Raw genomic sequence first — 15,798 nt, 5'->3', positions numbered from 1 at the left:
TATTTCTTTAGCACTGGCCTACTGATCTGAGGGATGGTATGATGGAGAAGGCTGCGGTCCCTCCCGCCAGGAACAAGGGTTCAATCCCCAGACAGAGTACAAGGGCAGAGGAAGGAGCGGTCAAATGGGGTTAGATTAAAAGAGAAGCTGCACGGATCCCTGGACGAGAAGGCCACCCAGGGTTAAAATATAAGTTTTTAGGTTAAATAATAAGGTAAAATCTAGAAGCTGGAGGAGGAGTAAGTGCTAAAATAAAAAAGTGCTATTAAAGGACACACCAGCATAGTTAAAATAATAAAAATAAGACTAAAAACCATAAATAACTCAAAAAACCATGTCGGTGAATGTTCTGATTCATCCAGGTCATGGTTATCCACAGGAGTTGAATCAAGTGCAACTGGACTTGGTATATATCCGTGAAGACGTTAAGCCTCTCATCCAAGAGGTTTCTTCCGTTCGTGCCTTTCTGACTAGACCAAGCTAGTCTGACTGGCTGCTGATGAGACTCAGAATTTATCCTCTTGGAGTCGTTGTCAGAGCTATTGATATGCGTGGCTCTTTGTGATCCGATGTTTACCAACGCCCGTCGCCAACAGAGCCATAGATATGAGTGGCTCTTCTGTGTACCGATGTTTTGCCGCGCCCGTCGTTATCGGAGCTATTGATATTGTAGTGGGAAATGCCTGGGGATGTACTTGGAATGTTGCACTGGGCTCGTGCAGCTAGAGGACCAATCACAGGTTAGCTCGCGCTGTCACAGATGCAACTATATTAGACACCGCGGGAGAGACAAAGCGCCAGAACTGTTTAGTAACCATATCGTAGACTGTCACCTTAGCGTGGGATAGAGCAGGGAAACCTAGCGTATCCTGGGCTAGACAGTAGATACGGTGGCTAGCAGTGGTAGTGTTAGCAGCAGACTGCCTCGGTACCTGTAGCTAGCTGACTACCCCCGAGAGCTTCCCCAGAGAGACTGAGAGAGACATTCACCCGGTCACACCGGAGCCAGAGTACAGAGAGAGAGAGAGACACGCACCCCGGAGAGCAGCCATCCATCTCCCGCCCCGCCTAGAGCCCAGCCGCCCTGTTCCATCACCAGCCCTGGTCCCAAGGTGAGCTTGCTAACCCATTAGCACACGGCTAACTAGCAGGCTAGCCCTAGCATTGGCGCAGCTATCTAGCTAACGGTGGTGAAGCCCGGTTTGTCGCACCTAAAAGTCCCCGCCTCCATCCATAGTTATCCGGGCTATAAAAAAACCGCGACAAGTGGTGTCAGAAGTGGGATAAAAGGTTGGGATTCGCCATAATCTCAACACCGGAGGATCCTGCCCCGGTCACATGGCGGCATAATTCAGCCTGCACACTGTGAGCTAACCCAGCTAGCAAGAAGCCATTTTGTACTTCTTCGTGAAGTAGAACCCCAACGAAAAAAGTGAATAAGAAACTTCTTTATGAAGTGGAACCCAAACGAAAAAGTGAATAAAAAGACTCATTAGTTTCTCAACGCCATTCACACTGTGAGGATATTGTTTTTCACCGAGTTTCACCCTCAAAGTGCACAAAAGGACGTCCAGTGGCGCTAGCTAATTAGCATTGACATTCTGCAGCATTTCAAAGCAGCATTTAGCAGCTTTTTGGCGGCATCGCTATAGCTAGCTAGCAACTGAGTGAGTCAGCCATTTTGTGAAGCACTGTAATTTCTTCAGTAGTCACGTAAATCAGTGGAAAAATAAAAATGTCACAGGACAAAGAAAATGTAAAAGAACAGTCTGAGTTGAGTCTGGATGGTGCTGGTGTGGGGACAGAAGACCCCGGAGAGCACGCCTGGATGAAGCTCCTCCTGGCGCAGATGGAAACCATGAACCAGACCCAGGTTCAGATGCAACGCCAGATGGAAAACATGGAACGCCAGACCCAGGTTAAGATGCAACGCCAGATAGAGATGCAGACGGAGGCCCTCACAGCGCGTATCAATGGACTAGCAGAAGCGGTGGCTAAGCGATCTCGTCCCCCCACACCTCCCATTCAGCGCACCGATTGGGCCCGTCATCGTTCAGATATCCAAGGTGAGCCTCCCGGTTTGTCGCCCATCGCTCAAGTAGTGAAGCAAGGGGTTTCTCCTAGTAGCCCTCAAAGCGATAGTGGTGTAGGGTCGGCAGGGGCTGTGCTCGGAGAACGAACTAGCAGAACGGTGCAAGACATGAGCCTACTCTCGCAGTTCACCCCGGCCCGGGAGAACCCAGGGGCCAGACAGCGAGACGGCGCTGATCACCTGTTGCCAGCAGCTATGGCCGCAGTGGCTAACTTGAGCGACCGGCGCAACGAGGAGACGCCAGCCAGGCCGAGCAGCAAAGCGGCCCCAGCAGCCCTGCGCTATACAGGAAATGGACCCAGTGAGCCCGCACCACTTACCAGCACTCCGATCGGTCATGGTGGAAAAAATGGAGCGACTGCAGTACCACCCCCCGACGGGATGCAGGGTGGCCAAATGTCCCTGGACAGCAACGGCGGCCGAAACCTGCTGGATGACAGCGTTGGAGGGCAGGCAGGTTCCTCTAGAGGTCAACAGAGCCAGACAGGAGACCTTCAAAGTCGGAGCGGCAACCGAAGCTCACAAGGTCCCGACCGAGGACACGAAAATGACATCAAGCTCCTCGCCACTTTTGATGGTAAGGGCGACTGGGATAGTTTCGTTGGACCATTCGAACGGATGGCGAGAAAGAGGGGCTGGACCGACGAGACCTGTTTGGACGCCTTGTATCTCCGACTGAGGGACAACGCAATGTCTTTTGTCATCGCGCAGCCGGCTCCGATAAAAGATGACTACCACGCGCTCATCACCCAGTTACGCCGCCGCTACGGTAAAGAGCTGCCTGAGGGAACGGCGCGCCGTAAACTCAGCGAGGTTAAGCAGGCCAGAGAGATGACCCTCTATGAGTTTGGCGAGGAAGTGAGGAGACTTGTCACACTGGCATACCCGCAGGTTGGTGTTACACTGCAGGAGGCCTACGCTGCAGAAGCCTTTCTGCGCGGGCTGAAGAACCAAAACATCGCGTATGAAGTCCTGGGGGCAGAACCCAAAACACTAGCTGAAGCAATCAGGAAGGTTGAGGCACGCGAGTATGACTTTAAAGCGACGCTGGGGCGAGAGGTTGAAGGAAAAGGGAGAATCCGGCGAGTAGCATGGGAAGACGAGCGGCGTCGCGATAGCTCTCCAAGTCCTCCGCCGGTAGGAGACAGCATGAGCACCCCCGAGCTCAAGACCCTGGCCAGTGGCATCGACAACATTAACAAGGTGAAGTTGCACAGGCACAGCAGCCCAGACCACCTACTCCAAGTGTGTTCTAGAGTATGTCCACTGCTGGAGAAAGAGGTTCCTGCCAGCGTGCCTGGTCTCCACAGCATCCTGGGAGCCGGCAGGCAGAACCTCCTGCGTACCAACAAGAGCTGCAAGCATGTTGTGTGGAAGGGCTCAGCGCTGGCTGCTCTGCACTGTGGACGACCCCCAGAGCCTCCTATTATCTATGGGAGTCCACCCAATATCGTGGAGACGAGCAATGGGCGTCGGCTCAATGGCTCCTACCGTCTACGCCAGCTACTGCCTACAGCTGTCTACCAGCACATGAAGATGCACAAGAGGATTCTGGGACATCTCTCCTCTGTCTACTGTGTCACCTTCGACCGCGCCGGGCGACGCATTTTCACGGGCTCAGATGACTGCCTGGTGAAGATCTGGGGCACAGATGACAGGCGCCATGCTCTGTTGTCTGCTCCAGCACCAGCCATAGGGCCGCAGGAAACACCTGAAGGAGGTCCTCCCGCTGCTGACATGGAGGAGCCGGGGGCGCAGAGAACAGAGGAGTACGAAGGAGTGACAGAGCAGGAGGAGATCGATGAAGACCTTGATCTCCGGCTGGAGGACCTGTTCCACGCAAACGACGATGGAGGACCCAGCACACCAGGCTCCCCGGCTCGGTTCCAGCCGCTCCAACACACTGCTGCCAGCTACTCTTCAGGCGAGTCGACAATCACCCAACGTCATGGGACAGCAGCCTGTGCTCCGGGCGGGCAGTCCAACGCCCCTGACCCAGAAGGAGACGAAGCCGACGTCGCTGAGTCCCATCTCTCGTACACCACCAGACGGGGCCGGCCAGTCCGGAGGCCCGCCTGGCTCCTAGACTAACTTTGACGGACGTGACTAGTTGACTTGGGGGTTACTAGGCTAGTCACAAGAGTCCAGTATGGATAGCGACCACCCACATTTGTTTGACGCCCTTTGTTCCGGGCCTAGTTCATTTCGCGGGTATTCTGTCCCGTTTATCGTGTTAGATTAATCAGACTGATCTTTGTAGTCTGTTGTTCATTTATGTTGAAGGGACTCAACAGTGCTGGAGGGGGGCAGTGTAGTGGGAAATGCCTGGGGATGTACTTGGAATGTTGCACTGGGCTCGTGCAGCTAGAGGACCAATCACAGGTTAGCTCGCGCTGTCACAGACGCAACTATATTAGACACCGCGGGAGAGACAAAGCGCCAAAACTGTTTAGTAACCATATCGTAGACTGTCACCTTAGCGTGGGATAGAGCAGGGAAACCTAGCGTATCCTGGGCTAGACAGTAGATACGGTGGCTAGCAGTGGTAGTGTTAGCAGCAGACTGCCTCGGTACCTGTAGCTAGCTGACTACCCCCGAGAGCTTCCCCAGAGAGACTGAGAGAGACATTCACCCGGTCACACCGGAGCCAGAGTACAGAGAGAGAGAGAGACACGCACCCCGGAGAGCAGCCATCCATCTCCCGCCCCGCCTAGAGCTCAGCCGCCCTGTTCCATCACCAGCCCTGGTCCCGAGGTGAGCTTGCTAACCCATTAGCACACGGCTAACTAGCTAACTAGCAGGCTAGCCCTAGCATTGGCGCAGCTATCTAGCTAACGGTGGTGAAGCCCGGTTTGTCGCACCTAAAAGTCCCCGCCTCCATCCATAGTTATCCGGGCTATAGAAAAACCGCGACAATATGCTCGAAAGGATACCAAACAAAAAACAAAACAATCGCTGTCAAACTGGATAACCAAACCAACATCACATTAGCAGGAGGGTGATCAGACAGAGCAGTTCATCTGAGTTCAGTCAGACAGAGAGTTGAGGCGGGAATAACATTAGGGTTAGGATTAGGGTAAGCAAGCTGACTAAAGTTAGTTAACATTAGCTAGCTAACGACCGACTTAGTTTGAAAAAAGTTTTCATGCAAAAATAAATATTGGGTTGTTGTAGTTACAGCTCAAATAACGTCATTTGTTGGTGATAAACAGCCTAACTGAATGCAGCCAGGACTGAGGAGGAAATAGCAGGTTAAGTTAGCCAATGCTAGCTAGAGCCTACGTTAGCTTTAGGTGTAACAGTTGGCTAAATTTAATGCTCTGCTGATAGCTAGTAACCATTGGCTTGTTCTAACTAGTTCAAATTGTAACATATGACTGTCACATGACATATGGTTGCATTGTGCGTTTTTAGAGAGTTTATAATTTGCTCCATTTGTCAATATCACCAGCGAGGAACAGAGCAGAGAGGGAGCTGATGATGCCAGCATTGGCAGTGAGAGTGACAGCTAGTGGAGACGAGGCTGGCAGGTAGGCTTAAGTTACCTAAAAAGCTGATGAAGGTTATTTAATATGCTATGATACATGTCAAGTATCAGATGTCAGGTTAACTTACATTTGAGCAAAATGCCAACTCACATAATCGATTATAGGGAGGGGGCAGGTCAGACAGGCTAGGAAGCAGGCTGACACTACAGTCACCTGTGACAACGGGGCGATCAGCAAAGACTTGCCAGCAAATGAGGGACAGAGACAAGCTGCCACCATTGAGACTAGTGAAAGAGAAGCTGGCAGGTAGGTTTAGCTAAAGCTTCTCAAAGGGTTGTTAATATGCAATACATGTGTAAAGTATCAGACGTTAGGTTCATATACATTTGAGCAAGTTGCTAATTCACATAATTTAATAATTGATTATAGAGGGAGCAGAGAGCATAGAGGCAGCAAGCAAGCAGACACTTTCCCCTCCCCCTGTCACAACAGGGCAATCAGCGAAGCCTTACCCGACCCCTCAGAATGGCCTTCGCCCGGTCAAGTTAGTGACTCATTCCGTGAAATGATGACCGAGAACAGACCGGTTAAACGCCCTGATGGTCCATTTCTCAGGGCAGAGAAGATGACACTTACACATCTAATAAATATATGTATATCAATCAGGAATAATTATTATGCCACAAAAACGCAAATTAAACTGTAGTATCCTTCAATTTAACTAACAACCCATCTCCCAGAACGCCATGCCGGATTTGCATTTAAACAAGTTAAGCAGGGATTTTTGAGTTCACCGACAGATAGATGAGGCACAGTCAAGAGGTTTTTGGTTTAAAAAAAGATAACGTTTTATTAAATGACATATCGTTCAGCAGCATTTGAACACAGCAAAACATCTGAGATATTTCATATTTCCTTTCCCCAAGCCGCCTCCCTCTGGTGGATGTATTAAATCAAGAGTGCAGCACTCGGTAGCCTCCTGTTGCCTCACACAAGCAATGTAACGGGCATTATGTGGTATTAACTGTAGCCTTTTGAATACTTATTATAATGAACAATACTTATTTAACCCAGCCACTGAGGATGCACAAGCCAGTGCATCCTTAGTGCCGGTCCCAAGCCCGGACAAATGGGGAGGGTTGCGTCAGGAAGGGCATCCGGCGTAAAATCTTTGCCAAATCAAATATGCGGATCATAAATAAGACTTACATACCGGATCGGTCGAGGCCCGGGTTACCAACGACCGCCACCGGTACTGTTAACCAGCAGGGTGTCGGTGGAAACTATGCTACTGTTGGGCGAAGGAGAAAGCATGTCCAGAGGCAGCTAGAGAGGAGGAAGGGTAGGCGTGTGGAGGTGAGAGTTGGAACTTTGAATGTTGGCACTATGACTGGTAAAGGGAGAGATCTGGCTGACATGATGGAAAGAAGAAAGGTAGGCATACTGTGTGTGCAAGAGACCAGGTGGAAGGGGAGTAAGGCCAGGAGTATCGGAGGTGGGTTCAAACTCTTCTACCATGGTGTGAATGGGAGGAGAAATGGGGTAGGGGTAATTCTGAAGGAAGAGTATGTCAAGAGCGTGCTGGAGGTGAAGAGAGTGTCAGACAGAGTGATGAGTATGAAGCTGGAAATTGAATGTTTATTGCTGAATGTTATCAGCGCATATGCCCCGCAAGTTGGGTGTGAGATGGATGAAAAAGAAGAATTCTGGAATGAGTTGGACGACATGGTGGAGAGGGTACCCAAGGAGGAGAGAGTGGTGATTGGAGCGGACTTCAATGGACATGTTGGTGAAGGGAACAGAGGTGATGAGGAGGTGATGGGAAGGTATGGAGTCAAGAAGAGAAATGTGGAAGGACAGATGGTGGTCGATTTTGTGAAAAGGACGGAAATGGCTGTGGTGAATACATATTTCAAGAAGAGGGAGGAACACAGGGTGACGTACAAGAGTGGAGGAAAGTGCACACAGGTGGACTATATCTTATGTAGAAGGCGCCATCTAAAAGGGATGGGAGAGAGGAAGGAAGACAAGGAGACTTGGTGGTGGAATGAGGAAGTACAGCAAATTATACAGAGGAAAAGGTTGGCAAAGAAGAAGTGGGATAGTCAGAGAGATGAAGAAAGTAGACCGGAGTACAAGGAGATGCAGCGTAAAGCAAAGAGAGAGGTGGCAAAGGAAAAGGCATATGGTGAGTTGTATGACAGATTAGACACTAAGGAAGGAGAAAAGGACTTGTACCGATTGGCTAGACAGAGGGACCAAGCTGCAAAGGATGTGCAGCAAGTTAGGGCGATCAAGGATAGAGATGGAAATGTGCTGACAAGTGAGGAGAGTGTGCTAAGAAGGTGGAAGGAATACTTTGAGGGACTGATGAATGAAGAAAATGAGAGAGAGAGAAGGTTGGATGATGTAGGGATAGTGAATCAGGAAGTTCAGCGGATTAGCAAGGAGGAAGTGAGGGCAGCTATGAAGAGGATGAAGAATGGAAAGGCAGTTGGTCCTGATGACATACCTGTGGAGGCATGGAGATGTTTAGGAGAGATGGCAGCGGAGTTTTTAACTAGATTGTTTAACACAATCCTGGAAAGTGAGAGGATGCCTGAGGAGTGGAGAAGAAGCATACTGGTACCGATTTTCAAGAACAAGGGCGATGTGCAGAACTGTAACAACTACAGAGGTATAAAGTTGATCAGCCACAGCATGAAGATTTGGGAAAGAGTAATAGAAGCTAGGTTAAGAGGAGAGGTGACGATCAGCGAGCAGCAGTATGGTTTCATGCCACGAAAGAGCACCACAGATGTGATGTTTGCTTTGAGAATGTTGATTGAGAAGTATAGAGAAGGCCAGAAAGAGTTGCATTGTGTCTTTGTAGATTTAGAGAAAGCTTATGACAGAGTGCCGAGAGAGGAGGTGTGGTATTGTATGAGGAAGTCAGGAGTTGCAGAGAAGTATGTAGGAGTGGTGCAGGATACGTATGAGGGAAGTGTGACAATGGTGAGGTGTGCGGTTGGAATGACAGATGGGTTCAAGGTGGAGGTGGGATTACATCAAGGATCGGCTCTTAGCCCTTTCTTGTTTGCAATGGTGATGGACAGGTTGACGGACAAGATCAGGCAGGAGTCTCCATGGACGATGATGTTCGCGGATGACATTGTGATCTGTAGCGAGAGTAGGGTGCAGGTTGAGGAGAGCCTGGAGAGGTGGAGGTATGCACTGGAGAGAAGAGGAATGAAAGTCAGTAGGAGCAAGACGGAATACCTATGCGTGAATGAGAGAGAGGACAGTGGAATGGTCAGGATGCAAGGAGTGGAGGTGACAAAGGCATTTGAGTTTAAATACTTGGGGTCAACTGTCCAAAGTAACGGGGAGTGCAGTAGAGAGGTGAAGAAGAGAGTGCAGGCAGGTTGGAGTGGGTGGAGAAGTGATTTGCGACAGAAGGGTATCAGCAAGAGTTAAAGGGAAAGTTTACAAGATGGTTGTGAGACCAGCTATGTTATATGGTTTGGAGACAGTGGCACTGACGAAAAGACAGGAGGCGGAGCTGGAGGTGGCAGAGTTGAAGATGCTAAGATTTTCACTGGGAGTAACGAAGAAGGACAGGATTAGGAGCGATTATATTAGAGGGACCGCTCAGGTTGGACGGTTTGGGGACAAAGCAAGAGAGGCAAGATTGAGATGGCTTGGACATGTGTGGAGGAGAGATGCCGAGTATATTGGGAGAAGGATGCTGAATATGGAGCTGCCAGGGAAGAGGAGAAGAGGAAGGCCAAAGAGGAGGTTTATGGATGTGGTGAGGGAAGACATGCAGGTGGCTGGTGTGACAGAGGAAGACGCAGAAGACAGGAAGAAATGGAAACGGATGATCCGCTGTGGCGACCCCTAACGGGAGCAGCCGAAAGTAGTAGTAGATTGCACTCTGTGCATGCTCCGTCCGTGTTCACCAGCTGTCTGTTATATTACATTTACTTTTCATGTTGGTGGGGCCCAAAACGGAGGCAAGGCCTAGTGCCCATTAACATCATGATCCAGCCCTGACTACTAAACGGGGAATGAGTTGACTGCGACTGGCTAATGTACTCTAATAAAACAAAGTTTGCTGCTTTGCGTGCAAACTTTTTGGAGGATCCAAACAACACGATAGTCGCTTAGTTGGTGGGTATAGCAACATCTGTCAGAAGTGTTAAAAAAAACAAAACATGACAGAACCCGATCATATAGATGCTCACCTTGCGTGGAAGGAATTACTAGAATCTCGGTTACGACTGGGAAAATGTATCGACAGTCAACTTCAAAATGCCATCACAGCGGAGAAGGCATGCTGGAAAACTATACTGACTAGAGTGTTAGACTGCATTCTTTTTCTTGCAGAGGAAAATTTGGCATTAAAAGGCAAGAATACTGAACTGGGAAACCCCAGAAATGGAAATTTCCTTGGACTGATTGAACTTTTAGCTCGATATGACCCTACGTTGGCTGAACAAGTCCGTAAAATTGCGACATCAAAGGGTGCTGCTGTGTCATATTTGAGTTGGTGCACGCAAAAGTAGTTTTTCCAGCCCATGTCTGACTGTTATTGATAAGATTTGTGAGAAAATAAGAGCAGCCAACTATTACGCTGCTTAATTTGACTGCACTCCTGATATTTCAAAACGGGAACAAGCTTCTATAATAATCACACGTCAATATAAACGAAAGAGGCAAAAATAGGAGTCATTTGTTGGATTCAGGACTGTTAAGTAACTGAAAACTATCCATTATATTTATCATATGCCATGTTATGTGCACACGCACGCACGCACACTTTGCTATCCAATATAGGTTTCTCTCACAGCTGGGGAACACAGTGTTGTTAAATAAAGGAGGGGGGCACATCTTTTTTAGGACCTCGGTTTGGTTTGGACCCAAGTACAGAAAACATCAGACGGAAACCAGGCTTCAAAACAAGCCAGTCTTTGACTTGACAAACTAAATCAAGAACAAACAATCCAGTCTTTACGACTTGACAAACTAAACCAAGAACAAAATAATCCAGTCTTTATGACTTGAGAAACTAAATCAGGAACAAACAATCCAGTTTTTATGACTTGAGAAACTAAATCAGCATCCCCCAAAAATAGTTCAGGGGACGCTGGTTTTTGTTAAAATTTGTAGGTCCCGGATTGGATTATTTGTTCAGGCACTATTTGAGGATGTGCAGTGAGGGCAGCTTGTTGCTGGTGGGTATATTGTAAAATATCACAGCAACAAAGACTTAACTTTTCATGGTAGCCAAGCTAACAAAGGCAATGACATTTCTGATGGAAAGTACCGAGCTTCTCGGGAGTGAAAGATTGGCATAAAGTTAACAGATGGCTCCATGTTGCCGTAGGTTTTGGGTTAGGGCGTTTACCTGCTCAGGCAGATAGTCCAGTTTTCACGTGACGTCACATTCATACGCCCACCTGGCGGGCAAAATACTTCCCAAAACGGCAGCATTATTGATCCATCCAGAACAAAAATACATACAACTGTCTGCAGTTTTGCAAGCTTTCATCCTGGTGGCAGTGTAAGGAGAGGGATTCTCCACAAGATACACTGCTCAAAAAAATAAAGGGAACACATAAGCAATTCAATGTAGCTCCAAGTCAATCACACTTTTGAGATATCAACCTGTCCAGTTAGGAAGCAACACTGATTTGTGAATCAATTTCACCTGTTGGTAAATTGTCTAATTTCCACCAGGTGGAAATTAGACAATTTGCAAGACAACCCCTATAAAAGGAATGGATTTGCAGGTGGTGGCCACAGACCATTTGCCTGTCCTCATCTTTTCTGGCCGATCTTTGGTTAGTTTTTCATTTTGCTAGTGCCCTCACCACTAGAGGTGGCATGAGGCGGTATCTGCAACCTACAGAAGTTACTCAGGTAGTGCAGCTCATCCAGGATGGCACATCAATGCGTGCTGTGGCAAGAAGATTTGATGTGTCTCCCAGCACAGTGTCCAGAGCATGGAAGAGGTACCAGGAGACAGGCCAGTACACCAGGAGACGTGGAGGGGGCTGCAGGAGGACAACAACCCCGCAGCAGGACCGCTATCTGGTCCTTTGTGCAAGGAGGAACAGGAGGAGCACTGCCGGAGCCCTACAAAACGACCTTCAACAGGCCACTAATGTGCAGGTTTCTGCTCAAACAGTGAGAAACAGAATGCATGAGGATGGTATGAGGGCCCGACGTCCACAATTGGGGCCTGTGCTCACAGCCCAACACCGTGCAGCCCGATTGACCTTTGCCAGAGAACATCTTGGTTGGCAGATTCGCCATTGGCGCCCTGTGCTCTTCACAGATGAGAGCAGGTTCACACTGAACACATGTGACAGACGTGAGAGAGTCTGGAGACGCTGTGGAGAACGTTCTGCTGCCTGCAACATCCTCCAGCATGACCGATTTGGCGGTGGGTCAGTGATGGTCTGGGGAGGCATATCCTTGGAGGGCCGAAAAGACCTCTACGTGCTAGCCAGAGGTACCATGACTGCCATTAGGTACCGGGATGAGATCCTCAAACCCATTGTCAGACCATATGCTGGTGCAGTGGGCCCTGGGTTCCTGCTCATGCATGACAATGCTCGTCCTCATGTGGCCAGAGTGTGTCAGCAGTTCCTGTATGTCGAGGGCATTGATGCTATGGACTGGCCTGCACGTTCCCCAGACCTGAATCCAATCGAGCACCTCTGGGACATCATGTCTCGTACCATCCGCCAACGCGATGTCGCACCACAGACTGTCCAGGAGTTGACCGATGCCCTGATCCAGGTCTGGGAGGAGATCCCCCAGGAGACCATCCGTCGTCTCATCAGGAGCATGCCCAGACATTGTAGGGAGTGCATACAGACACGCGGAGGCCACACACACACACACACACACACACACACACACACACTACTGAGTCTCATTTTGAATCGTCTTGAAGAATTTCCACAGAAGTTGGATCAGCCTATGTTCTCATTTTCCACTTTGATTTTGAGTATGATTCTGAATCCAGACCTTAATGGGCTAATGCTTTTGATTTCCATTGATCATTCTTAGGTTATTTTGCTCTAAACACATTCCTCTGTCTAATAAATAAAGATTTTCAGCTGAAATATTTCATTCATCGAGGTCTATATTGTGTTTTTAGGTGTTCCCTTTATTTTTTTGAGCAGTGTATATGTAAACATCACCAAATTGGAGCTCTGGCAGGGACTTTGCAATTTTTAGAACCTGAAATACTGCAGCGGGTGCTGTATATGGATTGCAAGAGCCTAAAACTTGTAGTCTGTAAATATATGTTTTTCTTCTTTCGTAAGGCGATCTAAACAGTTGTTGCTTGGAACAGCTGGAAAATGGACAGGTCTGTGCTGCTGCTCTACAGTTTCCACTGTTGGAACTTTGTTTTGCCCACATCAGTCACGTGAATGAAAACTATGAATAATACCACAGCAACAGAGTAACTCTTCGCAGTAGCCAAGCAAACTACAACAATGGCATTTCTGATGGAAAGTACAGAGCTTCTCGAAATTAAGGTTTTGGATAGAATTAACGGATGGCTCTTTCTGCATGTATTGGTTAGGGTAAAGGATTTATCTGCTCAGGCAGGAAATACCACAGAAATTACCACAGCAACAGAGATTAGCTCTTCGCAGTAGCCAATCTACGGCAAAGGCATTTCTGATGGAAAGTACCGAGCTTCTCGTAGTGACAGTTATGGATAAAATTAACAGATGGCTCTTTCAAGAAGTTTGGGTTGGGGTTTATGTTAGGGTAAAGGTTTTACCTGCTCAGGCTGAATGCCAGAGCCAACGCATGTCAACCGAGTGCCTTCGCCACCACCCACGTGCTGGCTTACAGATACCCCCAGGTTTAGGTATATGGATAGAGTTTGATGGGTTAAGTATAAGGTCAATTTGGATGTTTATTCTTTACAATCGATCTCCCGTTGTCTTGTATCTTGATTAGTTTTTCCTGTTTTAAACTTGAAGAGTTGTTGGTGGGTTTTGGAGCAATACAAATATTTTTTTTTGGTTGAATTGAACTTTTCTGCAATTTAATTATTTAGGGTTAGGACTAAGTTTTAGATAAAATTAACTGATGAATTTCTGCATTTTTACCACTCAGAACATGTTCCTTCCCTTGATGTTCCCATAAAAGGAACACTGAACGGTCACCAAAAGCATAGCGCGTGTGATTAAACCACTTCTCTGTACCAGCTTCGTGCGCAGGAAGAAGCACCCCAGCTCATCATCGTGGGTGGCGGGACTCACTTTAGAAAAGCATTTCTCAAGATAAGAACTAAACAAATTATCCCCAAGATTAGGATAAGGTTTGGCTAAACTTAACGGGTGGCTCTATATCTTTCGGCTAGGGTATGGGGTTTTAATCTGCTCTGGTAGACAATCCTACAGAGAATGCCACAGCAATTAGAGACCAACTCTTCATGGCAGCCAAGCTAACTACAACAATGGTATTTCTGATGGAAAGTACAGAGCTTCTCAGAGTAATACTTTTGCATAAAATTAACAGACAGTGCTTTCTACATATTTCGGTTGAGGTAGGGTTTGGGTTTTATCTGCTCAGTCAGACAATCCCACAAAAAGAAAACCACAACAGAGAATAACTCTTAGCTGTAGCCAAGATATCCATGGCAAAGTCATTTCAGATAGAAAGTACAGAGCTTTTCAGAGTAAAACGTTTAGATAAAATTAAGGGTTGGCTCTTTCTACAACTTTTGGTTGGGGTGACGCCAAGTGTTTTACCTGTTCAGGCAGACAATCCCACAGCAACAGAGACCAACTCTCCGCAGTAGCCAAACTAACCACGGCAATGGCATTTCTGATGGAAAGTACCAAGCTTCTAGGAGTGATAGCTTTGGATAATATTAACATATGCTCTTTCTACATGTATGGTTTGGTTAGGGTTTTACCTGCTCAGGCAGACAATCCCACAGAGTACCACAGCAACAGAGACTAACTTCATGGTAGCAAAGCTAACCTCGGCATTTCTGATGGAAAGTACGGAGCGTCTCAGAGTGATAGTTTCGGATAATATTAACATATGCTCTTTCTACATGTTTCGGTTTGGTAAGGGTTTTACCTGCTCAGGCAGAAAATCCTACAGAGAATGCCACTTCAAGAGAGAGTAACTTCGCAATACACAAGCTATCTAAGAGTAAAATTTTTGGATAAAATTAAGGGTTGGCTTTTTCTAAGCTTCTGGTTAGGGTACAGTTACAATAAGGGCTTTATCTGCTTAGGCAATCAATCCCACAGCAACCGAGACCAACTCTTCGTGGTAGCCAAGCCAACCACGGCATTAGCATTTCTGAAGGAAAGAACCGAGTTTCTTCGAGTGAAAAGGTTTTGATAAAATTAACAGGTTTTCTATCTACGCATTTCGGTTAGCAACATCTTTTTATCTGCTCAGGCAAACAATCGCACAGAGAATACCACAGCAACAGAGATTAACTCGTCACGATAGCCAAGCCAACCACGGCAGTGCCATTTCTGATGGAAGTACTGAGCTTCTGGGAGTTAAAGTTGTTGATAAAATTAACGGATGGCCCTTTCTACATGTTTTGCTTAGGATAAGCGTTTTATCAGCTCAGGCAGGCAATCGCACAGAATATGGCTTCACCGTAGCCAAACTAACCATGGCATTTCTGATGGAAAATACCAAGCTTCTAGTGGGAGTTTTAGATACTATTAACGCTGTTAGGGTTTGTGGAAGACCCAAAGCGCACGACACCAAGCAGAGAAAGAGTTGGCCGGAAGTGGCGTACTTTATTAACGGTTCATACAAAGGTCCAACGGGACAACATACACGGCAACGAAAAGAGTCCGGCGAGTCGCTTTGCGGGTAGTCACCAACAAACAGAGAAAATCTCACAGGTAATCCAAATTGCGGACACAGCAGGATGATTCTGCAGGGAAAAAAACTCCGGAGAAAATAGCAAATTCACGGGTTGAGAGAAACTCGGAGAGAATAAACAGAGAAGTGTAACCACTTCAACAAGGATGTTACGGCACGAACTGGCAACGGGCTCCGGGAGACGAGCAAACTTAAGCCCAGCCCTGACGACTAAGCCCAGCCCTGACGAGCTGCAGGCGCGGGATGGGCAAGCCGTAACAAACGCACACAGTAAAATTCTGAGTGTTAATTTAATTGAGAGTGTATAAATGGAACCGAAAGGATCCATTTGTACACTCC

The 15,798-nt window shown here is 47.6% G+C and overlaps 1 pseudogene; it reads right to left on the bottom strand.

Annotated features, from left to right (window-relative positions):
- Positions 1-13,701: 13,701 nt before the first annotated feature.
- On the bottom strand, positions 13,702-13,900 carry LOC130134075 (small nucleolar RNA U3; annotated as a pseudogene).
- Between the last annotated feature and the right edge of the window lie 1,898 nt (positions 13,901-15,798).

This window comes from Lampris incognitus, unplaced genomic scaffold, assembly GCF_029633865.1.
Source record: "Lampris incognitus isolate fLamInc1 unplaced genomic scaffold, fLamInc1.hap2 scaffold_82, whole genome shotgun sequence".
NCBI classification, from domain to species: Eukaryota; Metazoa; Chordata; class Actinopteri; order Lampriformes; family Lampridae; genus Lampris; species Lampris incognitus.
The sequence above is the reverse complement of the archived record's forward strand: the minus strand, read 5'-3'. Positions and strand labels throughout refer to the sequence as shown.